Genomic DNA, 12,856 nt, shown 5'->3' on the forward strand with positions numbered 1-12,856 from the left:
CTAAGAAGGACTTGGTTAAAACACTGGATGGGAGACCAAACATATGAATATGTTTCGAGTTAAAATATGAGGTGGATTTCATATGGTTGAAAAACGTAGTTTCATTTTACTAGTAATATCTTGAATGATAATTTTTCAGTTTTTTTTATCTAAAAAATCTTTATGTGAGTCATTCACACACACTCTTCTCACACTTTAACCTCACCACAGCCACCATTACTGGTACAGAGCGCTTTCGTGACACAGCTTGGACAGCAGTGTAACCCTGTGGGTGTCAGTGACTTCAGAATGCATGGATGTTGCAAAATAAACCACTGTAGCCAAAAGGGCAGAGATGGAAACTGAACTGGTTGCTGAGGGGAAGGTGGGGGAGAGCAAGCTTAAAAACTGAGGGGGCAAAAATATGTTTATCGTAGGGCTCGACTGATGATTAGCGAATGGTGTGATGATACTGTAGGCCTATAGTCTAGCCTGGCCAGGCCACGTCCAGCATTTTGAAATATGCAATGTTTTGAAAATATATGCAGCCGCTTACATTTGATGATGTCCCATCTGTGTATTTTATGTTACAGGAGCACATGTTCATAATGTAAAAGTTGACATATCATCATCACATGAGGTTAGCAGTGTAGCTAAGTGGTTCCATTATTTGTTCAGTCAGAGCACAGGTGCAGTGAGTACAGCTTGTGTGCATGAAGAATACGGTAGTGTAGCTACTACACATCTCCTATTACAATTCAAAATGATTGAAGGTCTATCAACATTTTTAAATCAACTAGTCAATTTGCTTTACCACAGTTCTGGGACATTCACATTCTCCTACAGGATAAACTACTGCCAGTAGTACTACTAGTTGAAACGTTAAGTCACGATGACAGTACAGTAACATAGCATTGCTGATACATTGCTCTTCATGGTAAATGTTACCTAACCAGACCATTATAAATGCAGTGTAAATTCTCCACATTACAGTATCATCATAATCTGTTTCTTTGTATTTTATTTTCCAGCCATGAAAATATTTATTAAAAACACTCTACTGATTTCGATGTTCTGAAAACACAAGAACTCATAATTATCCCCCCAAATGCTTTATTAAATGTCTATTTACGATGATCTAAGTCTTTAACATAGTGAGAACAAGATCAATTACAATACAGTGCATATGAAGTAACATTTTAAGACTTTACTTTAAAGGCCCAGTGCATTCAAAATAAAAATAAATGATTGTGTTTTGTGTCCTATTGCACAACAGCTTATGAAACTAACAGTGTAAAAGTGTGATTTTATTTCCTGATAGTTGCTGGTTGAAAATGTTGGCTTAGTTGTCACCCAAGTGTCTATCACTACGCTTTTAACAATTTAAAAGAACAGCAAAGTTCAAATGGGAATTTGTTTATTTATTCAACAGATTAATGTGTTATCACTGTGCTTCATCTAACACCATAACCAAATGACCTGGATTTCAGTTAAAATTACATAAAAAGGTACATAGTGCAAGTGATCAATCCCGTTTGAGATTCTGCGCAGAATATTACAGCAGTTGTGAAGATCTCCACAGACCTGCGACAACCTATGCATGCTATCTTGAACATGCAAGCTTTATATGATTACATAAGAATACATGTATGGTTACAGTAACCTAAACATGTGGCAATGGATGTGTTACTCATTTTAAAGTTGAATGTTACATTAGGGTCGTTCCACCTCAAAAAGCACAAGAAAGAGAATTTTGACACTCACCATCTCAAATTGTTCTGAAATTGTTTCTGTTGTTAGAAACGGATACAATTAGCATTCCTGCAACATTATTTTGTTGCAATATCATTTGATCTCTGAGAAGTTAGGCTAATTGATTGCACCCAAATTGGTCATTTAAATGAATATGATTCATATAATATTCAATAAATATAGTACCTAACATCCAATTTGGACCAAACTTTTTTTCTAGCAATGATTTAGATATGAGGAATCCAAAGAAATGGTCAAAAGCCACCCATGGACCCTCCACACCCCACGCCACTCCCACCTCAACAACGTATTGTATATAGAATCAGTTCTCTATGTCTGACAAGTAGTATGGAGCTGTGGCTTGGAGTATTGTTTCTTCATCCTATTTAATGTATTCCCAGTGAATTTTGTGATGTTTTTTTACCCCATGATCAGAGAAATAAGTCATTGAAGTTGTTAGGTTTATGTCCCATTTTACGTGTTTATTTAATAAAAAAAATGTTTAACCTTTATTTAACTAGGCAAGTCAGTTAAGTAAAAATTCTTATTTATAATGACGGCCTACCAAAAGGCAAAAGGCCTCCTGCGGGGACGGGGGCTGGGATTAGAAATAAAAATTATAAAAATATATAAATATAGGACAAAACACACATCACGACAAGAGAGACAACACTACATAGAGAGAGACCTAAGACAACAACATAGCAAGGCAGCAACACATGACAACAGCATGGTAGCAACACCACATAACAGCAACATGATAGCAACACAACATGGTAGCAGCACAAAACATGGTACACACATTATTGGGCACAGACAACAGCACAAAGGGCAACAAGGTAGAGACAACAATACATCACATAAAGCAGCCAAAACTGTCAGTAAGAGTGTCCATGGTTGAGTCTTTGAATGAAGAGATGGAGATAAAACTGTACAGTTTGAGTGTTTGTTGCAGCTCGTTCCAGTCGCTAGCTGCAGCGAACTGTAAAGAGGAGCGATCCAGGGATGTGTGTGCTTTAGGAACCTTTAACAGAATGTGACTGGCAGAATGGGTTTTGTATGTGGAGGAGGAGAGCTGCAGTAGATATCTCAGATAGCGGGGAGTGAGGCCTAAGAGGGTTATATAAATAAGCATCAACCAGTGGGTCTTGCGACAAGTATACAGAGATGACCAGTTTACAGGAGTATAGAGTGCAATGATGTGTCCTGTAAGGAGCATTGGTGGCAAATCTGATGGCCGAATGGTAAAGAACATCTAGCCGCTCGCGAGCACCCTTACCTGCCGATCTATAAATTACGTCTCCGTAATCTAGCATGGGTAGGATGGTCATCTGAATCAGGGTTAGTTACACCAAAAATCTAAGTTAAAGAATAGGACTAAATCAAGTCAAACTTTAAATGCACTTTAAATAAAGTTGGATTTGATTTAGTCCTATTCTTTAACTTAGATTTTTAGATGAGATGGAGGCGTGAATTCAACATAGTAATTATTAATTTGTAGACAAACTGGAATTAAAGCCAGTCTAAGTCAGTGGCACAGATGGAACTATCCAAGCAGTAGATACATCTCCTTCAAATGTTGATGTTTGGTTGTCAACCAAAACACAATTCAATATCACTAAATATCATTACATTTGAAATCAATCAGAGCTTGAAGCCCGAGGCCTATTGTATTGTCTATTTTTAGTTGAAGTATTGTTTGAATGGAAACAATAGCTATTGATGACTTTGCAAATGCTATATAGGCCTAAATAGCATCATTGATGAATATGAGGGATAAAGTACTGTCACATTTAATTTGCTCTGTTAAGCCTACCCTATGGAATGACTTCGATAGCAATGGTGAATCAATTTAGTGTTAAGTCGAGATCTTTCAACATTCATTTTCACGATAGCACATTGGCAGTAGTCAGTGACAAATATCTTAGCTAAGAAGGACTTGGTTAAAACACTGGATGGGAGACCAAACATATGAATATGTTTCGAGTTAAAATATGAGGTGGATTTCATATGGTTGAAAAACGTAGTTTCATTTTACTAGTAATATCTTGAATGATAATTTTTCAGTTTTTTTTATCTAAAAAATCTTTATGTGAGTCATTCACACACACTCTTCTCACACTTTAACCTCACCACAGCCACCATTACTGGTACAGAGCGCTTTCGTGACACAGCTTGGACAGCAGTGTAACCCTGTGGGTGTCAGTGACTTCAGAATGCATGGATGTTGCAAAATAAACCACTGTAGCCAAAAGGGCAGAGATGGAAACTGAACTGGTTGCTGAGGGGAAGGTGGGGGAGAGCAAGCTTAAAAACTGAGGGGGCAAAAATATGTTTATCGTAGGGCTCGACTGATGATTAGCGAATGGTGTGATGATACTGTAGGCCTATAGTCTAGCCTGGCCAGGCCACGTCCAGCATTTTGAAATATGCAATGTTTTGAAAATATATGCAGCCGCTTACATTTGATGATGTCCCATCTGTGTATTTTATGTTACAGGAGCACATGTTCATAATGTAAAAGTTGACATATCATCATCACATGAGGTTAGCAGTGTAGCTAAGTGGTTCCATTATTTGTTCAGTCAGAGCACAGGTGCAGTGAGTACAGCTTGTGTGCATGAAGAATACGGTAGTGTAGCTACTACACATCTCCTATTACAATTCAAAATGATTGAAGGTCTATCAACATTTTTAAATCAACTAGTCAATTTGCTTTACCACAGTTCTGGGACATTCACATTCTCCTACAGGATAAACTACTGCCAGTAGTACTACTAGTTGAAACGTTAAGTCACGATGACAGTACAGTAACATAGCATTGCTGATACATTGCTCTTCATGGTAAATGTTACCTAACCAGACCATTATAAATGCAGTGTAAATTCTCCACATTACAGTATCATCATAATCTGTTTCTTTGTATTTTATTTTCCAGCCATGAAAATATTTATTAAAAACACTCTACTGATTTCGATGTTCTGAAAACACAAGAACTCATAATTATCCCCCCAAATGCTTTATTAAATGTCTATTTACGATGATCTAAGTCTTTAACATAGTGAGAACAAGATCAATTACAATACAGTGCATATGAAGTAACATTTTAAGACTTTACTTTAAAGGCCCAGTGCATTCAAAATAAAAATAAATGATTGTGTTTTGTGTCCTATTGCACAACAGCTTATGAAACTAACAGTGTAAAAGTGTGATTTTATTTCCTGATAGTTGCTGGTTGAAAATGTTGGCTTAGTTGTCACCCAAGTGTCTATCACTACGCTTTTAACAATTTAAAAGAACAGCAAAGTTCAAATGGGAATTTGTTTATTTATTCAACAGATTAATGTGTTATCACTGTGCTTCATCTAACACCATAACCAAATGACCTGGATTTCAGTTAAAATTACATAAAAAGGTACATAGTGCAAGTGATCAATCCCGTTTGAGATTCTGCGCAGAATATTACAGCAGTTGTGAAGATCTCCACAGACCTGCGACAACCTATGCATGCTATCTTGAACATGCAAGCTTTATATGATTACATAAGAATACATGTATGGTTACAGTAACCTAAACATGTGGCAATGGATGTGTTACTCATTTTAAAGTTGAATGTTACATTAGGGTCGTTCCACCTCAAAAAGCACAAGAAAGAGAATTTTGACACTCACCATCTCAAATTGTTCTGAAATTGTTTCTGTTGTTAGAAACGGATACAATTAGCATTCCTGCAACATTATTTTGTTGCAATATCATTTGATCTCTGAGAAGTTAGGCTAATTGATTGCACCCAAATTGGTCATTTAAATGAATATGATTCATATAATATTCAATAAATATAGTACCTAACATCCAATTTGGACCAAACTTTTTTTCTAGCAATGATTTAGATATGAGGAATCCAAAGAAATGGTCAAAAGCCACCCATGGACCCTCCACACCCCACGCCACTCCCACCTCAACAACGTATTGTATATAGAATCAGTTCTCTATGTCTGACAAGTAGTATGGAGCTGTGGCTTGGAGTATTGTTTCTTCATCCTATTTAATGTATTCCCAGTGAATTTTGTGATGTTTTTTTACCCCATGATCAGAGAAATAAGTCATTGAAGTTGTTAGGTTTATGTCCCATTTTACGTGTTTATTTAATAAAAAAAATGTTTAACCTTTATTTAACTAGGCAAGTCAGTTAAGTAAAAATTCTTATTTATAATGACGGCCTACCAAAAGGCAAAAGGCCTCCTGCGGGGACGGGGGCTGGGATTAGAAATAAAAATTATAAAAATATATAAATATAGGACAAAACACACATCACGACAAGAGAGACAACACTACATAGAGAGAGACCTAAGACAACAACATAGCAAGGCAGCAACACATGACAACAGCATGGTAGCAACACCACATAACAGCAACATGATAGCAACACAACATGGTAGCAGCACAAAACATGGTACACACATTATTGGGCACAGACAACAGCACAAAGGGCAACAAGGTAGAGACAACAATACATCACATAAAGCAGCCAAAACTGTCAGTAAGAGTGTCCATGGTTGAGTCTTTGAATGAAGAGATGGAGATAAAACTGTACAGTTTGAGTGTTTGTTGCAGCTCGTTCCAGTCGCTAGCTGCAGCGAACTGTAAAGAGGAGCGATCCAGGGATGTGTGTGCTTTAGGAACCTTTAACAGAATGTGACTGGCAGAATGGGTTTTGTATGTGGAGGAGGAGAGCTGCAGTAGATATCTCAGATAGCGGGGAGTGAGGCCTAAGAGGGTTATATAAATAAGCATCAACCAGTGGGTCTTGCGACAAGTATACAGAGATGACCAGTTTACAGGAGTATAGAGTGCAATGATGTGTCCTGTAAGGAGCATTGGTGGCAAATCTGATGGCCGAATGGTAAAGAACATCTAGCCGCTCGCGAGCACCCTTACCTGCCGATCTATAAATTACGTCTCCGTAATCTAGCATGGGTAGGATGGTCATCTGAATCAGGGTTAGTTACACCAAAAATCTAAGTTAAAGAATAGGACTAAATCAAGTCAAACTTTAAATGCACTTTAAATAAAGTTGGATTTGATTTAGTCCTATTCTTTAACTTAGATTTTTAGATGAGATGGAGGCGTGAATTCAACATAGTAATTATTAATTTGTAGACAAACTGGAATTAAAGCCAGTCTAAGTCAGTGGCACAGATGGAACTATCCAAGCAGTAGATACATCTCCTTCAAATGTTGATGTTTGGTTGTCAACCAAAACACAATTCAATATCACTAAATATCATTACATTTGAAATCAATCAGAGCTTGAAGCCCGAGGCCTATTGTATTGTCTATTTTTAGTTGAAGTATTGTTTGAATGGAAACAATAGCTATTGATGACTTTGCAAATGCTATATAGGCCTAAATAGCATCATTGATGAATATGAGGGATAAAGTACTGTCACATTTAATTTGCTCTGTTAAGCCTACCCTATGGAATGACTTCGATAGCAATGGTGAATCAATTTAGTGTTAAGTCGAGATCTTTCAACATTCATTTTCACGATAGCACATTGGCAGTAGTCAGTGACAAATATCTTAGCTAAGAAGGACTTGGTTAAAACACTGGATGGGAGACCAAACATATGAATATGTTTCGAGTTAAAATATGAGGTGGATTTCATATGGTTGAAAAACGTAGTTTCATTTTACTAGTAATATCTTGAATGATAATTTTTCAGTTTTTTTTATCTAAAAAATCTTTATGTGAGTCATTCACACACACTCTTCTCACACTTTAACCTCACCACAGCCACCATTACTGGTACAGAGCGCTTTCGTGACACAGCTTGGACAGCAGTGTAACCCTGTGGGTGTCAGTGACTTCAGAATGCATGGATGTTGCAAAATAAACCACTGTAGCCAAAAGGGCAGAGATGGAAACTGAACTGGTTGCTGAGGGGAAGGTGGGGGAGAGCAAGCTTAAAAACTGAGGGGGCAAAAATATGTTTATCGTAGGGCTCGACTGATGATTAGCGAATGGTGTGATGATACTGTAGGCCTATAGTCTAGCCTGGCCAGGCCACGTCCAGCATTTTGAAATATGCAATGTTTTGAAAATATATGCAGCCGCTTACATTTGATGATGTCCCATCTGTGTATTTTATGTTACAGGAGCACATGTTCATAATGTAAAAGTTGACATATCATCATCACATGAGGTTAGCAGTGTAGCTAAGTGGTTCCATTATTTGTTCAGTCAGAGCACAGGTGCAGTGAGTACAGCTTGTGTGCATGAAGAATACGGTAGTGTAGCTACTACACATCTCCTATTACAATTCAAAATGATTGAAGGTCTATCAACATTTTTAAATCAACTAGTCAATTTGCTTTACCACAGTTCTGGGACATTCACATTCTCCTACAGGATAAACTACTGCCAGTAGTACTACTAGTTGAAACGTTAAGTCACGATGACAGTACAGTAACATAGCATTGCTGATACATTGCTCTTCATGGTAAATGTTACCTAACCAGACCATTATAAATGCAGTGTAAATTCTCCACATTACAGTATCATCATCATTTGTTTCTTTGTATTTTATTTTCCAGCCATGAAAATATTTATTAAAAACACTCTACTGATTTTGATGTTCTGAAAACACAAGATCTCATAATTATCCCCCCCCTCCAATGCTTTATTAAATGTCTATTTACGATGATCTAAGTCACATAGTGAAAACAAGATAAGAGCACAGAATCTATTTTGTTTGTATTTCATGAATGGGCAATTAGTCTTTCAGAGTACATGACTCTTTCCCTTTAATTTAAACCATTGTAGCACTAATGCCAAACACAAGTTTATCTTCAATGAGTTTTCACCTGTCTACAAATTTAAGTAATTTCTCTTAGCTCCAACAACACCATTCAACTTATATCATCCCTGTAAATTCCTGTTTTCCTTTTAATCACATTTTAATAGAATGAGCAAACCTCAAGCACAAATGAACAGCATGTAGTTCTATCGGCATATCAAGATTGAAAGGTATAGCAAAGGAAAGCTCTCATGTATAGACTATCAAAATGCATTGACCTTACACAAACAAGACATTCACCACCTACTAGATGCAGTGTCACCACATGGGTTGCGCCCTTGATAATGACTCTCAGTTCCATTACATTACACATACCAGTCATCATAAGCCCTGTCATTGAGCAATCCGGTGTGGTGTCCGTTTCAATATGCCCAGGAATTCTATTTCCTCTGTGGCCTAAGAGCACATGTACACAGACAGTCGACTGTAATTCACTCGCCATCTCCTGTGATTGATTGTTTGCACACAGAGAAACACAGCTAGCTCCTCTGAGTCAGGGGAATACAAAGTGGAACATCTCTATAGATTCTAATGAAATTAGGAGGGGAGGTTTTTATTTGATTCAATTTAGAATGTAACAATACAACTGCTCTGTTGGGCTATGGTTTAGTTAATTTATAATCAAAACATACAGTCAGGTCCAGAATTATTGGCACCCTTGATAAAGATGAGCAAAATATACTATAGAAAAACATTAATAGGAGAAAGAAAACAAGTATGCGGCCAGTATGTTGCAATAAACTTTAGTAAACTATTAACATAGTATCTTTACAAAATAATACATATAGACCGTTTCCTGCTACAAAAAGAGGCTAAATGAATCCACCTCCTAGCACAGGAGGTTGGTGGCACCTTACTTGGGGAGAACTGGCTTGTGTTAATGACTGGAGTGGAATCGGTGGAATGGTATCAAATACATCAAACATATGGTTTCCAGGTGTTTGATGCCATTCCATTTGCTCATTTCCGGCCATTATTATGAGCCGTTCTCCCCTCAGCAGCCTCCTGCGCCTCCTAGATACTGTCACTCCCCACGGATTAAATGAGAATTAGACTACAGTAGACCTTCTTAAACTGACTAGTATATGAACTCTGTATTTCCCTTGTTCCTCTGAGTTTTTGATAATCGCCATGGTGTGCGTATTGTTTTTTATAGAACGTGTTTGATGCACAAGTGCATGTATTGTCTTTTACGCGCAAAACTGTGATAGATGATCCTTTACGCACTTCCGTTGTATACATCCCTGTGCGTTAATTTTCATGTTGCATTTATTTTTCACGTTGCCTCTATACATTGACGTGATCATGTTGTATTTATGTTTTGTATATACTTTATTTTCCTGACATGCGACATTTACTTGCCCCCGCCACGTCAGCTTCCGTCTACAACGCTGCCTGAGGAAGACTCTAGTAGTCGAAATGCGTGCAGTTGTTCGTCCTGATGTATAATGCTGACTGCTGCTATATGTATTATTTTGTAAATATATTCCGTATATATTTCACAAAAGTTTATTACAACATACTGGCCGCCAAATTTTTTCGATTTTGTTTTTAATGAACACAAAATTGCGTTGTTGGTTAAGGGCTTGTAAGTAAGCATTTCAATGTGTTTTATGTAGCAGACGTAACATAGTAAATGTAAATCCGGGATACTCAAATTATTATGATACTGTATGTTTTGTTTGATATGGTTACATAGGACAGATGGTTGAAAGTAGGATGGTTGGTTGTATAACGCGAACGTTTAGCAACCCAAATGTTGTGTGTTTGAATCTCAGCATGGACAACTTTAGCATTGTAGCTAATTATCAACTTTTCAACTACTTACTACTTTTTGCTACTTTGCAACTACTTAGCTGCATGTTAGCTAACCCTAACCTAAACCCTTTTAGCTCACCCTTCCCCTAGCCCTAAACTGAACCCTTTAACCTAACACCTAACCTTAACCCTAACCCCTAGCCTAGATAACGTTAGTAATCACCTAGCTAGAATTCATAACATATCATACGTTTAGCAAATTCGTAACATAAAATACAAATTGTAATTCATAACATATCATACGAAATGGGTGATGACAAACTAATTAATACATACCATACGAAACATAACATTTTATACTAAATGAGCATCCTGAAAAATGCTCTGAGACCAGGTTGTCTTTAGGGAGGGAGTTTTGTCAAGATCCCCGACACGCAATCTGAACGTTAACACTTGTCTCTTGCGGTACGGTATTGGAAGCATAAAGACCTGGTCTTTCATATCAGCGAGAAATAATTTTACGAAAGCTTAATCGAATAGCATAACTAAACGACCTGGATTGTAGTTGAGATTACATTATAGTGCAAGTTTGATCAATGCTGTTGGAGATTCTGCACAGATATTTATATTGTGAAGGTCTCCACAGACCTGCGACCTTTGCATGCTACCTTGAACATGCACGCTTTCTAAGATTACATAATAATACTTTTATAGGTACAGTAACCTCAAAATGTGGCTATGGATGAGTTACTCATTTTAAGGTTGAATACAAACTGTTACATTCGTTTGTAAGATAGCTTTAACTTTAGGCTACTTACTGTGTTACAAAAATCATATGGAATTGTGTTGACAATGCAACCAAATATCAACATTTGAAGGAGATAACTTAGTGACTTTGTCTGACTTTTTAATTCCACTTTGTCTACAAATTAATAATTGATAGGTTGAATTCACGTCTCCATCTCAACCAAGAATCGTGGTTAAAGAATAGGACAAAATCAAATCCAAACATTAAATGCACTGGTTGAAATGGAGATGTGTAATAAAACCCTATGCCTATATGTAGTGTCTATATGTAACCCTAGGCCTATATGTACTGTCTATATGTAACCTTAGGCCTATATGTACTGTCTATATGTAACCCTAGGCCTATATGTATTGCAGTGGCGACCTGTCATTCAGGGCAGATGGGGCCTGTTTTGCATGTTATTTTGGCATTAGTACCTGTCACATATCAGTTTTCAAACAATGTAAAAAACAAAGATTTTATTGAGTTAATAAAGCCCCATACAAACATGGTTTCTTGAGTAAGGCAGCTCCAAAATACAGGTGTTTAAGCCTAGCTCAGTGCTTTCTGTGGTGGTTGGGCAGCCAGCAGAAAATACGGAGCGTAGGGGTTGGTAATGTTCTCTAGTTGCGCCGTGATTGGCTCAGTGTTCTGTCACTCACGGGGACACAATGTCACCGCAAAATCTGTAGGTAGAGCTCGAAAATTCAAGCCCCTTGGGTGCTGCCATAGAGTTACATTAGAAGTGCCCATCCAAGAAGGCTCAACGTCATTGGCCACAGATAAAAATATGTCAAATCACGTTATAAAATGAAATCCAATTTGGTTTGTCACATGCGCCGAATCCAACAGGTGTAGTAGACCTTACAGTGAAATGCTTACTTACAAGCCCATAATTAACCAATAATGCAGTTTTAAGAAAATACCCCCCCATAAAAAATAATTAAAGAGCAGCAGTAAATAACAATAGCGGGGCTATATACAGGGGTACCGGTTCAGAGTCAATATGTCAATGTGTGGGGGCATCGGTGTCGAGGTAGTTGAGGTAATTATGTACATGCAGGTAGGGTTATTAAAGTGGTTATGCATCGATGATGACAGAGAGTAGCAGCAGCGTGGGGGGGGGGGGGGGGGTTGCAAATAGTCTGGGTAGCCATTTGATTAGCTGTTCAGGAGTCTTATGACTTGGGGGTAGAAGCTGTTTAGAAGCCTCTTGGACCTAGGCTTGGCGCTCCGGTACCGCTTGCCGTGCGGTAGCAGAGAGAACAGTCTGGCTGGAGTCTTTGTAATTTTTAGGGCCTTCCTCTGACACCGCCTGGTATAGAGGTGTACTGGGCCGTACGCACAACCTCTGTAGTGCCTTGCGGTCGGAGGCCAAGCAGTTGCCATACCAGGCAGTGATGCAACCCATCAGGATGCTCTCGATGTTGCAGCTGTAAAATCTTTTGAGGATCTGAGGACCCATTCCAAATCTTTTCAGTCTCCTGAGGGGGAATAGGTTTTGTCGTGCCCTCTTGACGACTGTCTTGGTGTGCTTGGACCATGTTAGTTTGTTGGTGATGTAGACGCCAAGGAACTTGAAGCTCTCAACCTGCTCCACTACAGCCTCGTCGATGAGAATGGGGGCGTGCTCAGTCATCCTTTTCCTGTACAATCATCTCCTTTGACTTGATCACGTTGAGGGAGAGGTTGTTGTCCTTGCACCACACGGTCAGGTCTC

This window comes from Salvelinus namaycush, chromosome 32 (assembly GCF_016432855.1).
Source record: "Salvelinus namaycush isolate Seneca chromosome 32, SaNama_1.0, whole genome shotgun sequence".
NCBI lineage: Eukaryota > Metazoa > Chordata > Actinopteri > Salmoniformes > Salmonidae > Salvelinus > Salvelinus namaycush.